Source organism: Myotis myotis, unplaced genomic scaffold (assembly GCF_014108235.1).
Source record: "Myotis myotis isolate mMyoMyo1 unplaced genomic scaffold, mMyoMyo1.p scaffold_m19_p_7, whole genome shotgun sequence".
Lineage (NCBI taxonomy): Eukaryota > Metazoa > Chordata > Mammalia > Chiroptera > Vespertilionidae > Myotis > Myotis myotis.
The window spans coordinates 31,374,126-31,397,082 of NW_023416379.1; the positions used below are offsets into that span (position 1 = coordinate 31,374,126).

The window sequence follows — 22,957 nt, forward strand, 5'->3', positions numbered from 1 at the left end:
TTCTCTATTTGACTAAATCATGTTCTTCACTTTTCCTAATGTTTTTTATTAACATTTTCTTGTTTTTTTCCTAATCTCACATTCTGTTGGATTAGGATTATCTTCTTGTTTTCATTCCTTTGAAAGAGCAAGGGGCATGAAGCACCAACCAGCTGAACATATTCTGACCTAGAATCTGAAGCTTCTGTTCTTCCAATAATGTTTTCCCTTTCATGTGGGTCTTCTCTCTATGGAACATCAACACCTCTATGGGGCTGGGTCAGAGGTGCAAACTCTAGTTCTAATTTCTAGTTTAGACTATGGTTGAAGATCTTTTGTGATTTATTTTTATCACTCTACAGCCACATCATCACTAATCTGGGGTGAGAGGAAGAGAATTAAGCACTTGGAGAAATTTTTCAAAATTTGACTACAACTGAGCACCAAGTATGTCCTAAATTAAGTTCCCTTAAGCAACTATAATATCATGACCCTCTTATTTATTGAACTTTAATGTATACGGTAATAAAGATGTTCCATAATTCTTTATATTAATTGAATTATCTCAACTGCAAGGTCATGATCAGAACTTTCTTAGCCATAAAGTATCAAAAGAATTAAGAACCACATAAAGGTGATGAGCCCCAAACTTGAGAATCAGTGTGAACATCAAACTCCAGATTATTCTATTCTGGTAATTTTTCTGAGTAGTTTACATAATAAACACTTTCCTACCTTCTTCCTGACTCTGCATTGCAAATAAGCATATGCTAAATTTTGCATGAGTCATCTTTTCTGAGATCCATGAAGTAAATTTCATGTAACATTAACTATTTTGAAAATGACATGGATGCTTGAAGCTCTAAAGGTAATTGAATTGTCCAAAGATAAATTTCCCCATTAACAGTATTAATTTTACTTTTTGAAACAATCCTTTAAAATGAAGACTTTTAGTAGTAATTATTATAATGTATACATTGCTTTATAACTATTTCACCTACCTGACAAGTAAGCAAGATAAGAGGGATTGGTGTTATTTTTCTCCATTTTGTAGATGAGGAAACAGACACTGTGAATTTATGTAACTCTGAAGTATAATTTCACTTAGCCATTCTTTGCCTATGTCTTAACTGGCATAACATTTCTCATCTTAACATATGTCAAAAAATCTACATGCCTTAAATTTCTAGTTTTGTATTTTTACTTGCCAAGCAGCACCATGAGCATCTTTTACAGAAATCCTGTCATTGGTTTGATGATCAGATGAGACAGTCTATGGAAAAATATATTTTTGAAATCCATAAGGTTATTTCAAATAAGGACATCCCTAAATTTTTTTAGCATTGTGGATGAAGACAATAATTTATACCTAGTTCTCTTTGTATCAATTTCAAGTTCTTCATAGGATGCTGATCATCCAAGTTGCTTAGTCATTTTTTGCCCTTGCCATGGTTTTTATGCTACCCAGCACCCCTCAGTAGCAGCCTCCTGGCAGGGGATTACCAGCGATACGAGAGCAAACCATCAATGCCATTAAATGAGAAAAAAAATAGACCGTAACCACAGAGTCCAGATGTAAAGTGGCATAACAGTTTTCATTCAGAGGAAAGGAACAAGAGGAAATGAAATGAAAATAAGGGAGAAAATACTCTTTAAACTGGAGTATTTAAAGGAATTAAGAGACATTCTTTTTCACATCCCATATGGCTTTATGAGGATTCCATCCCACCATCCACCCATATCTAGCTCCATGTTCCTAACTTGTCTGCCTCTATTATGGCTCTTCAGAAACTTTCATTTGATGTTTGGGCAGGGGTCATTAATGAAAGCTGTGCTTCCAACCACTTAATGAAAAGAGAGAACCTATGTGATCGAGACAGCTTGTGTTGGTAACCAAGAACGTGCATTGATGAGAGCTCTCCCCGTGATTCTGTGTACAGACAGTATTGGGACCTGCCCAAGAGAGCAGTGACTGCTGATGGAGAGTACACAGTGCTGGCTGCTGGGAAAAGATGAAGCTGGCCGATGTCACTTTAAGGAGGCTTAGCACTTCTATCGCAGCCAGGCATTGCAGTACATTCTGATCACTTTCTCACACCTGCAGGTGCTTTCCTCATACGCTGACAATATTCCCTTCACTGTTTTGAATTTGAAAGTAATTTCATTTGGGATCCTGCTTTTGAGAGAAAAATCAGCTTAGTCTAAATTGAAATGGTTCTCTAGGAAATGCTGGTTTCACCAGTAAGTTGCTTAATTATTGGCTGTAATTGATCAGGCACTATCAGATTATTACAGTAAGAAAGATACTTCTAATTAATAATTATATCATGCAGCTTTTTAGTACAGTCTGTAGCTTCTCCAAGGTATGCCACACAGCTAAGCTGACCCATAGAGGGTATTTGAGACTAAATTTCTATGGAAAACAACCATTCACTTACTCATGTGTCTTATTTATTCATTCTACTGTTGCTTCTCTTGTAACTCTTTCTGAGGCTGTAATTTTAAAATGTAACAATAATCTCAGTGCCTGTGTTTTTACCATTTTATTGTTGTTATGTTTTCCTGGTTTGTCACCAGAGTCACAAAAACTACAAACAATCTAATATTTTCTACAGCAACAAAAATCTAGCAGTCTTGCCAACACAAGAAAGGGGCTGAAAACTCTAGAGAACAAACACATCACCCAGTGAGTTTATTACCATTCTGGATGTGTAATTCCTGCGTTTATGGTGCACCGAGGGTGTTCAGCAGTCTGCAGATATAGCTATAAACACAGAACAGATGCTGTAATGAAAGCTTCCAACTGATCTATCTGTTTGAATATTATTCTGAGGAGTTACAAGTCTGACTGCATTCTCATAACAGGCTGTTTCTGAGATACATGGGTGGGATGACATTGTGGGTCTGTTTTTGCAAAGTTTACTTCAATTTTTTTTTATTTCATTCACAGCCAAATATCTGACTCAACCAAAGGTTTGGGCACTTGTTTTACATATTCTAAAATGTAATATCAATAAAATGGTTGTCTGGGTTACTTGAGTTGCTTATAGTCAGAAGTCCTATAAACATAATTCTACCTTGGAATATTAACTGAATAGTATATTTGACTTGACATTTGCAATTTCTTTAACTGTTAGGTTAATGTATTTGAATGGGAAAATATCCAGGCTTAACCTAATGTAAAGATATTGGTAAAATTCTCTTTGTTGGCAGTAGAAGAAAGATATAAACTCATAGATATTCACAATTAAATTATTTAGATCCAAGTGATTTATCGCTTCCCTTTAAAGCCAAAATGAGTTAACATTATGCAACTGAAAAAAATAAAATATTATGTAAATGACATGTTTCCTTTAAGAAAAATTATATCAATGACTAAATGTCAAACTAACATTTCTATTTATTTTCTGGATAAATAACCTCAATGAGTGCCAAATAATTTGATGGCACATGGAACTAAAATGTGATGATAAACTTCTATGACCTGTATAACTATGCAAAACTAAAATAATTACAATAAAAAATGCATTAGAATGATGCAAGCAAATAATTTTAAAACTTAGGTTTCTAAAAATAGAATATTATTATGTTCTTATGATTGTTTTTTAAGCATTTCAATATATGTTTCTACTGAGTACAAGAACTAAGTGTAATACTAAATGGAGTGATGCTATGAAGAAATTTTACTCTTGGTCTGCTAGAAACACTTTTGTCCACAAATAGAAGTAAGTAATCATGCAGCATTAGTGATTATGCCTTGGATAAGGATTTGAATTTGTCTTTCCTCCTTTGATTATGAAAGGAAATATGATAGAAAGCCAACAGACATCACAATCAAATAGAAATAACAGGTTCTCTTTTATAGAAAGAACTCATTTACTATTCTAGCTTGTAAATGAGAAAATCTGTCATTTTGAAGTTATTTTTCCCTTAATAACACAATAAATGGCATTAAAAGTTATTACAGTTCTTCACTTACTTCTATAGCAAATAACATAAGATATATCAAAACAAAGTACTTGTCATAAAATTTTACTGCTTCATAGTAATATTTATGGAATACCTACTGATTATTCATTCATATATTCAATCAATCATTATTTCAACAGTAATCTTAGAAGCACTTTATAATATTAGTGTTAGGTAATATTCAAGATAAAAAAAGATATAAGAGGCAGAAACTGACTGCACCAATCTTGCAACATAGTAAGGGAGACATTTAAAACCCTGACAAAGTATACTGGTATAGGTGCCATAATAAAGGACCAATGTAATTTTATGAGTGTTCAGGGAAGAAAGAGATTAAGGTCAGCTAGTGGAGTAGTATCTATGGAAAGAAGAGAAAAGATTTCTTAATAAAAGTGGAGTTTTAAGTTGACCTTAAAGGTTGTTTTTCAACAGGAGAAACTATGCTATGATGAGACCATTTCTCATATGGAAAATAATGTAAGTGAAAGTTCAGCACGTTAATGCATTTTCAGGCCACAACATGGAATCTGGTATGAATGAAGTACATGGAGAAGTATAGTGGTGGGTAAATATGTCAGTGCAGAAAGAGGACACATTACAGATAATGATCAATTGTTCTAAGAAGAAGCTTAGATACTTGTGTATATAAACTACAAGATGCAGTAAAGATTTTTGTGAAGTGTTATGATCATGAGTAAGCTTTTTTTGGGGGAAGAGATCGACTGTAGAAAGATGCTTTAATAGAGTGCTATAATAATCCAAATGACAGGTTAAAGATAAAAGTCTTAAACTAGAGTAGTGAAATGAAAGTCAAATCCAAAGCATCATATATGCAAAGAGTTTTTTGAACTTCATTTATTAGAATTGAAATATTGATTTTGGAAGAGGAAGGAAGGAATAAAAAATAGAATACCACTCTCATGATTTGAGCCTGGGTGACTAGAAAAAATACAGCTACCATAAAAAAAGATCAGAACTATGGGAGTAAGACTGGGGAGATGTTGATGATTGGGTTTCAGATTTATCTATTGAAAATGCTATAAAAGCATCCAAATAGAAACATTTTAAGTTATTTAGAAATTTAAGTCAGGAGGTCAAGAGAAAGGTCTGAGCCAGATTTCTAGATTTGAGGGCTCAGTTAGAATATTTAGAGGCCAAAGCGGTGATATGACATAAGGAAAGAAGAAAATAGAAGGAAGAACATTAGGAAACACACTTGAGAGATAAGGACAGTCAGAAGGTGTTAAAAAAAAAAAGGAATCAAACAGAATGAGGAAACAGAGGAATTGCAGTATCATGGAAACCAAGGAAGAGACCGTGTCTTAGGCAGCTCAGGTTGCCATAGTAAAATCCCACAGACTGGGTGGCTTAAAGAACAGATAATTTTTACAGTTCTGGAGGCTGGAAGTCCACGTCAGGGTGCCAGCATGGTTGACTTCTCGTGAGACCTCTTCCCTTGGATTGCAGACAGCTGCCATCTAGCTGTGTGCTCACATAACCTCTTCTCTGTGTAGGCACAGGGGAAGTGAGAAAGGGAGGAAGATCTGCCTAGTGTCTCTTACAAGAGCACTAATCCCATATGAGGCCCTCACTTTCATGATTGCTTCTAACCCTAATTACCTCCCAAAGATTTATCTATTGATATCATAACATTGGGAGTTAGGACTTCAACATATGATTAGCAGGCCGGGCACAACCATTCAGTCCATTAACAGAAGTCAAAACTTGGGATCCTTGAGATACCCAAGGATGGAGATACTATGGTTATTTTTGACTGGTTTTAAGGGTGGAATGTGGGTAGAATTTTTATTGCAATAAGTTGAGGAGTTTGTCATTAAAGGAATTAAGATGTTTAGATAGTATTTAAGGAAGCCAAGGAAAAGAAATAAGTGGTATAATAGAGGAGAAATTAAAGCTTGTTTGTAATATCTGAGAAAGGAGCCTATAGAGCAGCGGTTCTCAACCTGTGGGTCGCGACCCCTTTGGTGGTCAAACGACCCTTTCACAGGAGTCGCCTAAGACCATCCTGCATATCAGATATTTACATTACGATTCATAACAGTAGCAACTTTACAGTTATGAAGTAGCAACGAAAATAATTTTATGGTTGGGTCACAACATGAGGAACTATATTTAAAGGGCCAGAAGGTTGAGAACCACTGCTATAGAGAAAGAAACATTGAAAATATAAGAGAGATCATATGGTTTATGCTGGGAAGCCTGACTCATTAATATAGAGTTTATATACTAACATAGAACTCTGCATTACACCTTCATGTACAGAGAGTTCTAAAAACTGAGGGCATGCATCATTATTATCAATTCAGAATATCCATGCTGTGTAGAACGGAGGAGCTGTGTATCTGCTGAAAGTGGAGGCATGCAAGTGTTACTCTGTGTGAGATGTGTATGAGGAAGGGCACCCTGTTGGACATGGCTTGGCAACCTGTCCATGCTTGGCCACAGCTAAAGAAAGATGAGGTCATTTGCATTCCATCTGTCAGTTTTAGTGCCCAATGTACTAGTATAGTGTTACCTACTCAAAAGGGTAACATGTGAACAATGTGTTTCTAAAGCTAATTCAAGTGTAAAAATGTTAGCAACTTGAACAATGAAGAAATTAAGGAGAGAGTACCAGTAGATTTGGAAGTTTCAGATCATGAGAACAGAGCCTATAGGCTCATTAATTAGAATCCTTTGACTGCAAGTTATAGAAGTCAATTGAATAGCCTAAGCAAAGGAAAGTGGAGTGTTTAATAGAAATAATATAAGGAACAATTTCAGGTATCTCCCAGTAACAAGGTTTGGAACATTTCTGGGCCATGTATGGGACTGGATTCCTAATGAGAAAGGCTCCAGGCCTGGATATCATCTTTGTCTCCCTGCATGCCTTCTTATGTTCTCCTCATAGATCTGCTTTGTTCATTTCTTGGACCCTCATGGTGAGTCTCAGGAGAGACCACCATGAGGAGAGGAACTGACTGCTTCAGTTCCTCTACCCAGGTGGTTCTACAGAACACAGAGAGAGACTGATTGGTTCAACTGGGCTCAGCGGTCTATCCGCTGAGGCCAAGTTTGTAATGGACAAAGGGTGGAGTCACTGAGTATAAAACTGTCTTCCAGAGAAGTATCACTCCTGTTCCTATGAGTAGGATCGGGGAGGCAATTCACAGAGAGAGGGGTATGATTTGAGATGAGCAGAAGCCTTGTAAGTGTCTAAACCAGGGTAATCCCATCTCCACCCAACCCCTATCCTTTTTCCCTTGCCATCTGAATAAGTCACTTGTAAGTACCAGCACTTTATATTTAGAAACATTGACAAAAAGGAGCTACAAAACCTACATAGTGGTGGCTAGCCAGCCAGCCAAATAATTAATCACCTATCCATGCAAAACAGGAGTAATATCCCAAATTCCAGTACCTATGCCAGTGGAGGGAAAGAAAACACCATGGCTCTGGCACACCATTTATATGCAGGTGTGAGATGTAGAATCAAACAAATTTAACAACCAGACCTTCTCTAGAGATTCCTGGCTATAAAATGCTCCTCAGTTGCCTCAAAATGAAAAGAAAAAAAAAGAGGAACAAAGAGGATGACAAAAGATTATTTTAAAGGAAAACAGAGCATTACAACATTATTTTCTGAATGAATTAAAATATGTCACAAATTACAGGACAACAATGAAATATTACTTGCTAACTGTCCTTAATCTATAATAATAAAAGCATAATATGCTAATTCGACTGGACGTCCTTCTAGATGACCTTCCTGATGAAGCTGGGGCTGAGAGGGAAGCCTGGGTCCCGGGTGCCAGAGGGCAGCCGGTGCCAGGAGCCAGGGGAAGGAAGTCCTACTTTTGCAAAAACTTTGTGCATCGGGCCTCGAGTAGAATAGTAAAAGAAAATTAGCTAATATTTAATAAAGTTAACCCCAAAATGTCTGTTATTTGATTTTATTTTAAAGGGGTAAAGAGAAACCTCCTATAGTTGAAGGCAACTTAATACCCTCTATGCAGATTATTTTTAAGATAAATGAGGAGTCTACTGCTAACAAAATTAGGCCAAGTCCCTAGTGATACTGCTAACCATATTGAAAAACAACTTGCTTAAAAGAAATCAATAACAATAGGAAATACTTTCTTTTCCCTGACTTTCCAGTTATGAAAATATATACTGTTATCTTGCTCCTAGTAAATGTTCTCAAGCACTGTGAGAATTAGTGTCACTTTCTACTTAACCAGACTTTGCACTGATTATGTTATTTGGCTTAGGTGGATATGGGATGAGGAGTAAAAAACACATTAACGAAGGAAAAAAATTAAGACCTATATGATCAAAATCAAAAAAAAATTATGACAAGAGGGCAGGAGTGGGGTGAGGGAGTAGAGGGATGGCTGTAGTTCTGTCAGCAGCCAGCTCTGTGACCTTAGCCATTGATTGTTTTCTTGCAGGCATGTCAGGTGATTTTAGTAAAGTTTTCATAATACAGTCCTTTGTTTAAAAAATATACAGAGGGGTTATTGTTGTACAGACTGTGGACAATTTGCTGGTGAAGATCTATTGTATGGTCCATGACCTCAGAGAACTTCAAGTGCAGTGGAGGACACCAGCAAGAAACCTGAGGATAATCCTGTGACAGGATGAAGTCCTATGTCAGAGGAGGGGGAGAATGTTCTTTTAGAGATATATAGCAGGGGCCTCTACTATTGACCTTTGAGTTGGAGAAGGCCTCAAAAGTCAATACTAAGTCAAAAAAGAACTATGACCATGGTTCTATTAGCTAAAAGCTACCCCAAGTGGTGGGTTAAGTGGGGGAAGATACAGAGAGAGTGTTCTAGGCAGAGGCTATGTGGGGAGCAGGGGAAGGGGGTAATGAGGAGGCAATAGAGATCACAGCATATTAGCAAAATGAAAAAAAAGAAGGTTTCATAGGGCTGACTATAATTTCCTATAGAAAGTATTTGTTTAGCATCAAATGTTTAAAGCCAAAAGTTATTCTAGAGCTGATCCTAGTATAAAATCAGTTCTTCTCTGATGGTTGGAATGGTTTCAAGGTCTGACACCACTTTTTAAGACTGGGAAGAGAAGCACTGAAGACTCATTTACTCAGGAAATGATTTTAAAGCACCTACTATGAGGCATTGGGGCAAGTGCAGGAAATAAGTGGTGAACAAATCAGATCTGGCCCAGGCTTTGTGGAAGTTGAAATCTAGCCAGGAGACCAGAAATTGAATGAGTAACCACAAGTGTAGTGCGTTCTTTTAAGGATTAGAAGGATCTTACCAGTCTTAGTGCATGGAAGCTGGAAACATTCCCCCAAAGAAGTTTTATCTCAGCTGAGACTTCTAAAGGAGCAAAGAGGTTAGCTAAGAAAGGAAGCGGGGACTGGGTAGATAAGTCAAGGAATAAAAGTGTAAAGGGCTATAAGCTGGAAAAAGCACTGATGGCTAAAGGAAATGAAATAATTCCAGGATGCCTGGAGGTGAGAAAAAAGGCAAGTGTGATGAGAAGAGACTGGAAGGGCCGGCTGAGATCAGATCACTTGAGACCCGATTACAGGCCCTAGGAGCTTGGATCTGGTCCTCTGAACAATGGAAAGCTGCTAAAGTGACAAAGCAGGGGTGCAGTGCGATCAGTGAGAAGTGTGTGTGTTAGAACTAGCACCCCAAGCTCAGTGTGAGGAGAGCAAGGTGAGAGGCTGGGGCTCTGGGGTGGGAGTGGGGCTGGGGAGGGCTGCCACAGCGTCCTGGTGGAAGACGATAGTGGCCTGACCTAAGGCTTTGCCAGTTGGGGTGAAGACAGTGAACAGAGATAAATGCTTAAAAGCTAAAAATAAAAAAGTAAGGTTGCTTTACAAAACTCTATTTTAAGATCCGCAAACAGTAAGCACAGATATGCTTTCACCTCGGGGTTGTTTGGCTCCAAACCTATGATATTTGAATTATGACCAGATATAATGTGTTAACACATCTAAAGCATGATTGACCTACAAGAGGGTGAGACTTATCAGACACAAAAAGAGAAGAGCAGTCACTGAAACAAACAATGGAAATGACCATAGACCTCTCGGGTGTGAAGTTGGGTGAAGGAAATTGTGACCCACGGCATTTTTGAAAATGTAAGTCCAAATGACAAGATGATCCCTAGGACTAAAAGGATGAAGCAAACTATCTTAGTGTCATGCCCTCAAATGTTTAAGTGTTGAAACTTGCAACCCTCCACCTCTTCTCTGATTCCCTGGGAACAGGCAACTACTCAATGTTGTCTTCTCCTACCTATGGGTCTACTTATGCATAGTTTAGTATCCTAAATCCTGCACATTATTTCCCATTGCAAATGAAATTGGAATTCTGGTGTATGATGATCTTATTACATGAACTTGTTTAATAGAAGTCTTACTCTGGATGATGTATCATTCTTATTGGGCAAACAAAGCAAGTTCTGCTGCTGGACCTGCCTGGGTGGTGAGTGTTGGGAGCAGTGACTGCCAGGCTGAGAACCAGATCCTGGGTAAGGGAGTCCCTCATAAACTGCACAAAGTTAGAGTGAGTTTTTTAGCAAGTCTAATAGTGTTGCCTTTTGATTAGAATATTTAGTTCACTTACATTTGATAAAAATGCTGACAAACTGTTTTCTACTTGTCTCTCTGAAATGATTATTTCCATTTAAAAATGCCCCATTCCTCTCCTTTCTTGCCTTCTTTGGATTAATCTAGTATTCTAATATTCAACTTTCCAATCCATTAATGTGTTAGTTTTATATTCTTTTATTATTCTTTTTATGGTTACCCTAGCGACTACAAGAAGTATTCTCTAACTTTTTATAATCTCAAATAAATTACCATAGCAGTTTTATCACTTTCAAACAAGGCAAAGATCTTAAAACACTTTAACTGCATTTACTTTGTGTCAACTTTTGTGCTTTTGTGTAGTGCATTTTAATTTTGCATATATTTTACATTACTATTACTGTTTTGCATAATCAATACTTATATATTCCCACATATTTTCCTTATGTTGTATTCCAATTATGGACTGAACTGGTGTGAGTGTGTATTGCAGTTTTACAAAGCTTGTTGTGCTTCCCCTGGTACATCCTGTCCAAGGGTACAGCTACCCAGGGATCCTGAATAAGAACCTGGGTCCCAACTCTTGTGTCTCTCATTCTTTAAAATGTCTTCAACTCCTATTTTGATTCTTCAATGCTATGAGACTTCCAAAAACTTCACTGAGTTTTAGCATCTTTCTGCTTAGCTTTGTACCCTGTGCTTTGTGCAGCGTAAAATTTGCAAACCCATCAAATGTTGGTCTCACTTTTCTTGACCTTCCTTTCTCTAGGATCCTGGCTCCTCAATTCCTGGCTGCCTTGGAAGACTTGAACTCAGATTTCTGTGTCTGTAGTCCTGTGAATGTATCAAGTTTTTCTTGCTTCTTTATCTCTTAGTTAAGACCCTCTGCTTGGATTCTCAGTTCGTTTTCCTGTACCAAGAATGATCAGATCTCCCAAGGGAAAATAGAGCTTAGAGATTATCAACTTCTTCAAAGTTCTCTTCTTTCTGATTTATTGGTCCCTTGGATTCTGGTTGCCATGACAGTTTCCTAATATCTTTAAAGAGTTTTTAAAAATATTTTATCTGTTTTTTTCTAGTTGTTCTCAGAGGAATAATTGCTTTACCCCAACGTGCCATATCTGCCAGAAGCAGAAGTCTTCTTATACCAATTTTAATATCTCCCATTCCTCTTTCTCAATAGGCTGTGATATGACTAAGATTTCTTTGGGGGCTATGGTGACTATTCTACTATTGTGAAAGAAAGCCTATATAATAAAAGAGAAACATGCAAATTAACCGTCCCTCTGCTATGCTCAAGCCACGCCCACCAGCCAATCAGGAGTGAGTATGCAAATTAACCCAACTAAGATGGCTGTGGCCACAGAGCTGGAGCAAGGAGGAGGCTTGGGTTGCCCCCAGCAAAGGAGGAAGCCAAGCTTCCCACCTGCCCTGGCTGGCCCATGGCTCTGCTCAAGGCTACAAAGTTTCAATTATAGAAGATAAATAAATCCCAGATACCTGCTTCCAGCCAGCCGTGACCTCCACTCAGGGAGGGACCTGGGCTCCACTCAAGGCTACAAAGTTTCAATTATAGAAGATAAATAAATCCCATTAAATAAAAAGAAAAAAAGGAGGGGCTGGGAGCTTGGGTCGCTAGGGAGCATGACCAGCCTGAAAACAGCCATCAGCCCCTCACAGAGGCTGGCCACACGCCCATGGGGTGAGGGTCCCTGCTGGGGGGCTTGGCCAGCCTAAAAGCGACCCTCAGCCCCTCAACCAGACTGGCCAGGCACCCCAGTGGTACCCCTATCCTGATCCGGGACACTCTTCAGGGCAAACCAGCCGGCCCCCACCCATGCACCAGGCCTCTATCCTATATAATAAAAGGGTAATATGCAAATTGACCCTAACAGCAGAACGACTGGGAATGACTGGTCACTATGACACACACTGACCACCAGGGGGCAGACACTCAAATGAAGGAGCTGCCCCCTAGTGGTCAGTGCGCTCCCACAGGGGGAACTCTGCTCAGCCACAAGTCAGGCTGATGGCTGCCAGCACAGCAGTGGTGGCAGGAGCCTCTTCTGCCTCCTCAGCAGCGCTAAGGATGTCCGACTGCAGCTTAGGCCTTCTCCCACTGGCAAGTGAACATCTCCCAAGGGCTCCCAGACTGCCAGAGGGATGTCTGACTGCCAACTTAAGCCCAACCCCCTAGGGAGTGGGCCTAAGCCAGAAGGTGGACATCCCCTGAGGGGTCCCAGACTGCGAGAGGGCACAGGCCGGGCTGAGGGAACACCCCCCCCCACCCGAGTGCACAAATTTTTGTGCACCATGCCTCTAGTTGTATGATAATTGCCTATTCAGTTATTTTCTGGTTTGATGGGTGGTGACATGAGCATATTAATGCCTCTGCTTATAGAGAAATGATAGCATAAAATAAAGTGGACACATATATCTAATATTGATGTCAGTGCTTTAGGCAACAATATCAGAAGTCTCACAAAATTTTAGACTTAAGTTATGTAAGTCCTTTCTGTTATTGTTACAAAGTCAATTTTAAGCTTCTTTACAAAAGTAATCATTTGTTTTTTGTTTTTTTTTAAAAAAAAAAACATTCACAGGTGAAGATTTTAGCTTTGGGCAAGTGTTTTCATTGTTTTCTTTTTTTCCCCTCTTTCTGTGTGGATAAATCAGAGTAAAATAATAAAAAGACTCACTTTACCTGTTGGGTACCTAAGTCTATCTGGAAACATAGCAGGATAGTTTTCCTTTTATGAAACTTGTCTTTTCTCTAATTTTAAATTTCTATTTTCTTATTAGTGAACATGCCTACATGTGAGAATAAACATTTTAAAAATATATGTACAATAAAATAGTTTATTTATGGCATAATGACTAAATTTTTTCTACTATAGAATTCTGAAATAAGAAAGACTTCAGTATTGGTTTAAATAAAATATATCAGTATGGATTTCCAGATTCTATTAACTTCTATTTGATATTTCTCATTAGTATTTTATCATATTTAATATATATTTTTAGAATTTTTACCTTACCTCTTTTTTGAGAAAAAGAACATATATTACATATATTCATAGCTCCTATATGATACCTTAGTTTATTGGGGTAAAACTAAAAAGAAAAGAGGGAATTTTACTTCTGAATTATGTGTTATAATAAATTTATTTTTGTATTAGCAGTCACGATTTTTCATATAAAAAGGGATAAATATTCACTATGGGAAAATTTTTAAATATAGGAAAGCACAAAACAGCTAATAAAAATTACCTATAATTCTAATAATCACAAAAAACACCATTAACATTTTTATGTATATCCTAGTTTTTACACATACACACATGCACACAAATAAATACATTACTTTTACTAATTTTTTAAATTTAAATTTTGCTGGAGATTTTATGATAGTTAATTTTTAATGTTAGAATTAATTTAGAAATTAATCTATAATAATAAAAGCATAATATGCAAATTGACTGAATGGCTGAACAGTGGAACAACTGTCTGGATGACCTTCCAGATGAAGCCAGGGCTGCGAGTGCAGCTGAGGCAGCCGGAGCTGCCAGGGCCTACTCTTGCACAAATTTCATGCATCGGGCCTCTAGTAACAATATAATAGGTGCTTTTGATATTCCTGCAATTACCACAGTGATGAAGAAGCTCAGAACTACTTCAAGCTTTTTTTCATATTAAGAATGTTTCTCCATTTTGTTTTGATTTATTCAATCATTTGTTGACCATTTATCATAAACTAGAGGCCCAGTGCACAAAAATTTGTGCACTCGGGGAGGATGGGGGTTCCCTCAGCCCAGCCTCTGTCCCTCGCAGTCTGGGACCCCTCAGGGGATGACCACCTGCAGGCTTAGGCCCGCTCCCCGGAGGATTGGGCCTAAGATGGCAATCAGACATCCCTCTGGCAGCCCGGCAGCCCTCAGGGGATGTCCACTTGCGAGCAGGGAGCAGGCCTAAACTGCAGTCAGACATCCTTAGCGCTGCTGAGGAGGCAGGATAGGCTCCCACCACCACTGCTGTACTGGTAGCATCAGCCTGGCTTGTGCCTGAGCAGAGCTCCTCCCATGTGAGAGCGCCCTGACCACCAGAGGGCAGCTCCTGAATTGAGTGTCTGCCCCCTGGTGGTCAGTGTGTGTCATAGTGACCAGTCATTCCCAGTCCTTCTGCTGTTAGGGTCAGTTTGCATATTACTCTTTTACTATATAGGATAGAGGCCTGGTGCACGGGTGGGGGCCAGCTGGTTTGCCCTGAATGGTGTCCCGGATCAGGGTGGGGTTCCCCACTGGGGTGCCTGGCCAGTCTGGGTGAGGAGCTGAGGGCCGTTTTCAGGCTGGCGGGTGACTAAAGCTCCCAACCTCTCCTTTTTTTCTTTTTCCTTTTTTATTCTGGGATTTATTTACCTTCTATGGCTGTCACTGGAACTGAGAGCTGGCTTTAGCTCTCAGGCTTGGCTCCAGCTCTGAGACCTTGGCTGCTGAAAGCAGGTATCTGGGGTTGTTTGGCTTCTATAATTGAAACACTGTTGCAGCTCCAGGTCTGAGGCCCGGCTGGCTGAAAGCATATTTTTGGGGTTTGTTTAGCTTCTATAATTGCAACATTGTTTCTTAGAGTGCAGCTCAGAGGCCGGCAACGGCAGGCGGAGAACCTTGGCTTCCTCCATCACTGGAGCAAGCAAGCCTCCTGTTTGCTTCAGCTGCCTGGCTGTCGGCCGCCATCTTGTTTGGCAGTTAATTTGCATATCACCCTGATTAGCCAATGGGAAGCATGTCAGAGGTACAGTTAATTACCATGTTTGTCTATTATTAGATAGGATAAGTGACCATATGTCCTTGTAAACTCAGGAAAGTCTCAGTTTATGCCTTTTATCATGACATAATTTTTAAGAGCACTCCTTTATTTTTAAAAGTAACCAATTTTCATGAAAAATTATATAGTTTCCTTTTATTTCTAAAAATTGAAGCAGGTAAAAGGGAGATAAAGTAACACACAATAGTCAAACTGACATGGATCCTGCCCTCAGAAACCTGTGGCCTACCTACTATAGAAGATAAGAATTAACATCAAATCTATATATATAAAAAGCCAGTGACCGGAACACCATAATAACTGGAATGACTGGTCACTATGACACCCACTGTGGCCAGAGAACTGGCCTGATCATGGGGTGGGGCCAGCCAGCCAACCTCCTGCGGCCCCTCCGCCCAGCCAGCCCTACCCCTGATTAGTCTCTCCCACCCCGATTGAGGGCAGGGTGGCCAGCCACCCCGTGGCCCTTCTCTCCCCCCCGCGGCCCTTCTCTCTGGCTGGCCCTACCCTCGATCAGCTCACCTCACCCTGATTGGCCCACAGCCCCTCCCCCCGGCCAGTCCTGCCCCTGATCACACGCCCCAACCCAATAGTGGGTGGGGCTGGCCAGCCAACCTCCTGCAGCCCCTCCCCCTGGCTGGCCCTACCCCCAATCGGGGGCAGGCCGGCCAGCCAGCCAACCTCCCGCCATCTCCTCCTCCCAACAGGCTCAGCCCTCATCCACCCCAATTGGGGCCAGGCCAGCCGGCCCCCACCTGTGTATGAATTCGTCCACTGGGCCTCTAGTATATATACATATATATTAAAGCTGAAAAGGATCACAGGAAAGATGCAAAGATATAATATATATTGAAATGTGCTCAAGAACTTAATAAACATCTTAGAATTCTGAAGGAAATATGCACTAAACTGTAGAAAGTAAGATTTCTTTAGGTTCAGGAAATATCATGAACAAAGAAGAGAGGTAGGGAAAAAAACTATCATTTTACAACCATCAGTATGGCAAAGATTAAGAAATTAAGAAATCTGGCAAGACTTTTGGTTTTGGGTAAAATCAAAATACATGGTAGTAGAACAGCTCTTGCCAAGAATAAGTGGCAAAGCAATATAAAATACAAAAGCTATCTTTTTATAGTACCAGAAAGCTGCTGAAGTAGGGAAGATTAAGGAAACTAAAGCCACAGAGACAGGAGAACCGAGAAGTGAGCAGAACTGCAGCTGCTTTCCCTGGGGCACCTGTCAATTCCCGGTACTGGCTAGCCTCTAGCCGCTAGAGGCTGAGTATCCACACATACTTGGCCCAAGCCGAGAGTCAGTGGAGGGAGCAGGGAAGGCAGAGAGATCCTGTGTCCACTTGAAGCTGGAGTGGTAAAATGAAAGGCATAAGAGATTTTATCACGTGCCCAGCTTTTCTTTCAAAATATTTGCTGATGTCTGCAATTGGGTAGGTTACAAAGGTTAAAAGATAAGCCAAACACTTCTGACATACAGAATCGATTTTCATAGAGTACTTCAATGCTGAGGAAACACAGATCCACCTGTGGAGAGAACTATAAAATACTCTTAGCAATCAGACAGACTGGACTGACAAACCCAAAGGCACTCTAACAAGTGGTCAAGGTTCCTTCTCAAGGCATGTGTCTAATTCTAAAGTTGCATGTGGCAGGAGGCCAAAAATCTAAACTGAAAATCCTTGAAAAGTGGGATGAAATCTCCTCAGTCTCTTAATGCTGAGGAGATAGAGACCCACTAGATGAAGAATACTAGTACACAGCCAGGTGCTCTGTTAAAAGTCCTGAAGGATGTCATGCTAAGTGAAATAAGTCAGACAGAAAAGGTTAAGAATCATATGATTTCACTCATATGTGGGACATAAAACTAAAAGCAACAAACAAGGGGAACAAGCAAACAAAAATTCATAGGCACAGACAACAGTATGGTGGTTACCAGAGGAAAGGGGGATAGGGGTTAGTAAAAGGTAAAGGTGGTCAAATATATGGTGATGGAAGATGATTTGACTTTGGGCAGTGGGCACACAATAAAATATGCAGATCATGTGTCATAGAAATGTGCACTTGAAACCTATATAACTTTACTAACAAATGTCACCCCAATAGATTTAATAAAAAGAAAAAAAAGTCCTGAAAGGATATGCCCTACTGTGGACTGATTTCTATCCAAATTGCAAACTAACTTTGACTCAACTCTGTTCCTAATTGGGTTAAGTTGATATGTCTCCCTCTACTTATCAGAGAAAGTGGTGAAGCAACTCTGGTTGAGATTAGACCATCTAGAGCCTTCACAGAATCCTATCCTATATAATAAAAGCCAAATATGATAAGCGCCTGATCATCCAGTCAGCCGTTCAACCAATCAAAGCATAATATGCTAATGATATGCTAGGGCTGCTCAACCGCTCGCTATGACATGCACTGACAACCAGGAGGCAGACAGTCGACCAGTCTCTATGACATGCACTGACCACCAGGGGGCAGATACTCCAACTGGTAGGTTAGCTTGCTGCTGGAGTCTGGCCAATTGGGACTAAGCGAGACAGGCCGAACACACCCTGGAGCCCTCCCATGGTCCCTCTCCCGCTGACCAACCTCCCACGTCCCTCCCCAGCCCCAATAGTGCATCGGTGGAGTCCCTTGGCCTGGCCTGTGCCCTCTTGTAATCCTGGACCCCTAGGGGGATATCAGAGAGCTGGTTTCGGCCTTATGGTGGAACAATCAGTTGCTATGATGTGCACTGACCACCAGGGGGCAGATGCTCAATGCAGGAGCTGCCCCCTGGTGGTCAGTGCACTTCCACAGGGGTAGCGCCGCTCAGCCAGAAGCCGGGCTCATGGCTGGTGAGCGCAGTGGCAGTGGCAGGAGCCTCTCCTGCCTCCCAGCAGTGCTAAGGATGTCCGACTGACAGCTTAGGCCCGCTCTGTGGGGAACAGGCCTAAGCCGTCAGTTGGACATCCCCCAAGGGCTCCTGGACTGCGAGAGTGTGCAGGCTGGGCTGAGGGGACCCCCCCCCCCAGTGCATGAATTTCATGCACTGGGCCTCTAGTTTTAAATATACATCTATACAGTGGTCAGCAAACTCATTAGTCAACAGAGTCAAATATCAACAGTACAATGATTGAAATTTCTTTTGAGAGCCAAATTTTTTAAACTTAAACTATATAGGTAGGTACATTGTTATTAACTTAATTATGGTACTCCTAAGGCTTAGGAAGAGCCACACTGAAATGGCCAAAGAGCCGCATGTGGCTCGCGAGCCGCAGTTTGCCGACCACGGATATACAATGTCTTATTTGATATAAACTATGTTTAGGCATTCAAGAGTTAGTACCATATAATCAAAAATCCAACAGAAACAATTGACAATAGAAGCAGATGCACAGGTGACATACTGATCAATGTTGAAGAAGAATATTAGAAAACCAAATCATTATTCTGAACATGGGTCAATAAGGGGGGAAAAGCATCCATTTGGCTTGCATTTTCTTTTGAATTCTACCTCATAGGATTCAAATAACCAAGAGAAAGTTCTTTAGTAAAAACATCTAGTTATAGAAGGGATAATAGAATTATAATGTCGCCATTTTATACTTTTGTAATAAAGTAATTGATCCACATAATGATTATCAGTGGGTGCTAAAACCATCAGATGAAAGACTGATGGGGAGTTTTATAATGTATGCATCAGGCTGACAACACCTGAACCCACTGATCGATTTTAATGGGGTTAGTAGACAATCCAATTTATGTGCTTCCCAGTCTTATATAATAGGAAATAAACACCACCTCATATAAATTATTCTCTCCATATAATCAATCTTGAATCTGACCAAACCTTCATATCTAATTTTCAATTTATAGGAAATAATATGGGACAGAAATATATGTTAAATGACACCACAGGAACTTAACCAGTAAAATCCATAAACTGAGAAATAATCAATGTTTCTTCAGAAAATAAATAGCAAGCAAAAAGGAGAAGGAAATATCCATATATTTAAAAAGACTCAAGAGACTCAATGAAGACAATGCACAGATCTTATTTGAATGCCGATTTTAAAATCAAAAGTAAAATAAAAATATATGAGACAATCAGGGAAATTCCAATACTCACTGGATATTTGATTATATTAAGTAATTACTATTAATGTGTTTAGGTGTGATAGCATTATCATTTTTTCTTTTATTATAAAAATGTATACCTATATTGTAGCCATACACCGAATTATTTATGGGTAAAAGGACATAATGTTTTAGATTTGTTCTAAAATAAGTAAGTGGGGCTATAAATGAACAAGATTCACATATACATTGGTTAGTATTGAAGCTGGATAATAAGGACATAGGTATTCAGTTTAACATTTTCTCTATGTTTATATATTTTGGAAAATTTTCCATAATAAAAAGTCAAATTTAAAGATGCTTGAAAAACAGAATTTGAAAGAATAATATGAACTCTCACCTATTAGTGTAAATTGTGAAAGAACTTTGCAAAACAATTTGTTAATATTTAAGAAAAATAAATGTGCATGTACAACAATCTACAAATTTTGAATCTGGGTCCATACCATAGAAAAAGTCTCCCATATGTGTGCAAGGAGATGACCAAGAATGTGTACTGTAGCATTGCTTAAAATAGAAAAATGTAGGAAACAACCTAAGTGACTATCTATAGGAGAATTATTTTATTATAGTGTGATAATTATTCAATTTAGCTTTAGTAAAAAAAAATTGCTGGATGGAAATATAGTGTGATGCTATGTATATAAAGTCCAGTAATATGCTGAACATATTATTTATTCACACATATGCATATGCATGTTGTAAAAACATTAAGTATGCCAATAAATAATACATAGTAAAGTATATCTTAAAAATGATAAAATAATTTTTCATGATAATGTACAGAGAACTTGAAATATATTCTTAATGTTTTAAAAAGGTAAAATGTTAATGTTGTGATGTTAATTAATTGAATTTTACTAAATCATTCTCCATAATCTCTTATTAGCTTGGAAACCTTTATAAGTAAGAATTTTAAAAAGAGAGCAATATTTTACCCCTATATGGAGAAACTGCACTATGTGTGTTTACAAAGAGCCTCAATGGACTATGTTAGATGTGCATCTGTTAAAAGGCAGAGTGGAAGACATTAGCATTTAGAGAGGACCTAGACACAGTCAGAGCGCCATTCTCCACTCTGACAAATGGATGGTGAGAAATAAATATGTAAATTCAGATAACAGGAAAAATACATTTGGCTTTTAAAAACAATCAGTTACAGATTATCCTATTTATCTGTAAAAAAAAAAGTAACAGCAGTCTGCTAAAATGGTCTTGAGTGGTTGCTGTCATTCTTTATGATTACTTTGGACAGCTGCCACATTATTATTTCCATGGTGAGCTGACCATCTGGAATTGTATAGACCATTTTTTCTGTGCTAAAAGTAGATTCACCTCCAAACCTATCTCAGGCTGGCAACTTCAGACACAGACAGCTAGCCTGACTCTGTGTACCTGGCCTTTACCTGCTCCTGACACATCCTTTCAATGTCACTAACGTTGCCTGCAAAAATGAATAAATAAAAATAAATAAATCCAGAGAGCAAACAGAATTCAGCTTATTTTCTGCTAGATGTTAAATAAGGAAAGTAGCTAAAATCCACGAGTCAAGTGTAGTGTGAGCTACTGTGAATGAGTCTCATCTAAATACACACTGAGATTTAAAAACCTCTGGGTCTTTTGTCTCTGCTTTTGTTTCTCCACCCTTCAGAGGAAAGGTTTCAATAGTAATGGCTTAAGCTGGGATAGCGCTTTGCTATTTGGAAGCTTTTACATGTACTATTTCAGCAATCCTTCTTCATGGAGGATAAAACTGGGTCTGAAAGGGGAAAATACACAGTTGGAATGTGCCTGGTCTCCTGAGTCCTACCCAGTGATGTTACTGCTGTGCTGTAATGAATTAAGCTTGTTCATAACATCTCAAGTTCATGTAAAGAATAATTCCTAGCATAGCAACTGATGTATGGGCAACCTGCTCTCAAGAAAAGAATGCATTTAACATTTAAACAAAGTACACCTAAGGAGTGTACTTAAAAAATATATATATTATTTAGACCATGGGAAAAGCTATGCACATTCCATGAGTTTATGACAAGCAGTGACTCTTTACTTAAAAAGGAACAAGAAAGAAAGCAAAAAGCAAGCTTGGTAATTTCCAAAGAAATTAAAGAGGAATCTTTCTAACTAAAATTCTGGGGTCTCTTTAAATCCACAATTGCTGCCAAAAGATTCAAGCACAGATTTGGGACTTATAATTGACAAGCCCCCATATGCTCCATTTTCCCTCCAAGCTTTTACTCTGGCTCTGGAATCTGTGGTTGGTTAAATATGTGGTTTTACAGTTGCTAAAAATACTCTGAAGTCAAACTCCTTCTCCCAGTTTTTATGCAGTTGGCCACTCTGGCAGCAGATTTTGCAAGGCTTAGCCTATGCCCTTTAGTAAACCACTCCTTTCATAAAAGCAGTGTCTGCATGTACACGTCATTTACACTTCAACACAAAGTGAAGGTCGGGGACTAAAGCAATGACACCATGAAGGAGATGCTGTAGTTTTTCAACCGTTTCAATCCACAGATAATGAAGGTGGCTTTGGGGCTGCTGAGAGTTGCTCTGTGAAGTTTGGTTGTCAGTACAGCTGAAACTCCCTGAGGACCCACAGAACCATTCACTTGCTGCAGGAGTGACTCCAGGTCAGCCGCAGAGGCCACAGAGCTCCCTGCCCCAGCGCTTGGGAGACACAGCAGTGTCTGCCCACACTCTGCCTGCCCAAAAGGTTTCTGCGTTGTTTTCATCATCATACATCCCAGCACACAGGACTAGCTACATCATCTGGGCAGACCAGTGCAAAATGAAAACGGGGGGCGGGCAGTTCAAAATGCAGAGGGAAAGGCATTAAAAGGACTAAAATATGAAACTCTTTCCTTTCTTCTGTGGTGTCTCTTGCTACCTGCCAGGGACTTGGGACTTGTAAAGTTATGTAAAGTTATGCTTCCACTTGTGTGTGCATAAGAGGGGGGGCGGGCGGGAGGGAGGGCATTGACAGGGTAAGTGCAGGCCCTTCTGTGAGCTGCAGCCTCCACTGTGCAAGTTTGCACATGCACAGTTCTCAGGTTGCCACGTTCCCATCCAGCCAATCACTGAGCAGATGCCACTGAGAACTTGAATTAGGGAGCTCCCCTTCCCATGAGCTTCTTGCTTCAGCCAGTAGTAGACAGGTGAGTCCCAAGGGTATTGCAACAACAGTTCAGGGACCTGTAAGGCACTCGCATTGAGGATGGGCAAGAGGCACAGTTGCCCTGCCAGTCAAGGAAGGAGAGGGCCCTGGCCATTGGCTGCCTCCGGATACTACAGGACACGTGCACAGGACCCTGATCATCTCTGCTGGTACCCAGAGAACCCTCACAGCATGAAGGGTGGCCGTGATCCCAGGGCTGAGGAAGGAAGTGGGAGACTAGGCTGACTCAAGTCCCAGGGGGCAGGAGAGCAAGAAACTAAAGATCTGTTTAGGGAGTTCAGGAGGCAGGACTGTGTTTGAGCTGAGGCT

General features: G+C 39.7%; 1 protein-coding gene across 3 annotated transcripts in view; it reads left to right on the forward strand.

The window, feature by feature from the left end:
* Positions 1–22,957, forward strand: part of GRM1 (glutamate metabotropic receptor 1) — a 313,303-nt gene that overhangs the window by 276,802 nt on the left and 13,544 nt on the right. The window lies entirely within an intron of this gene.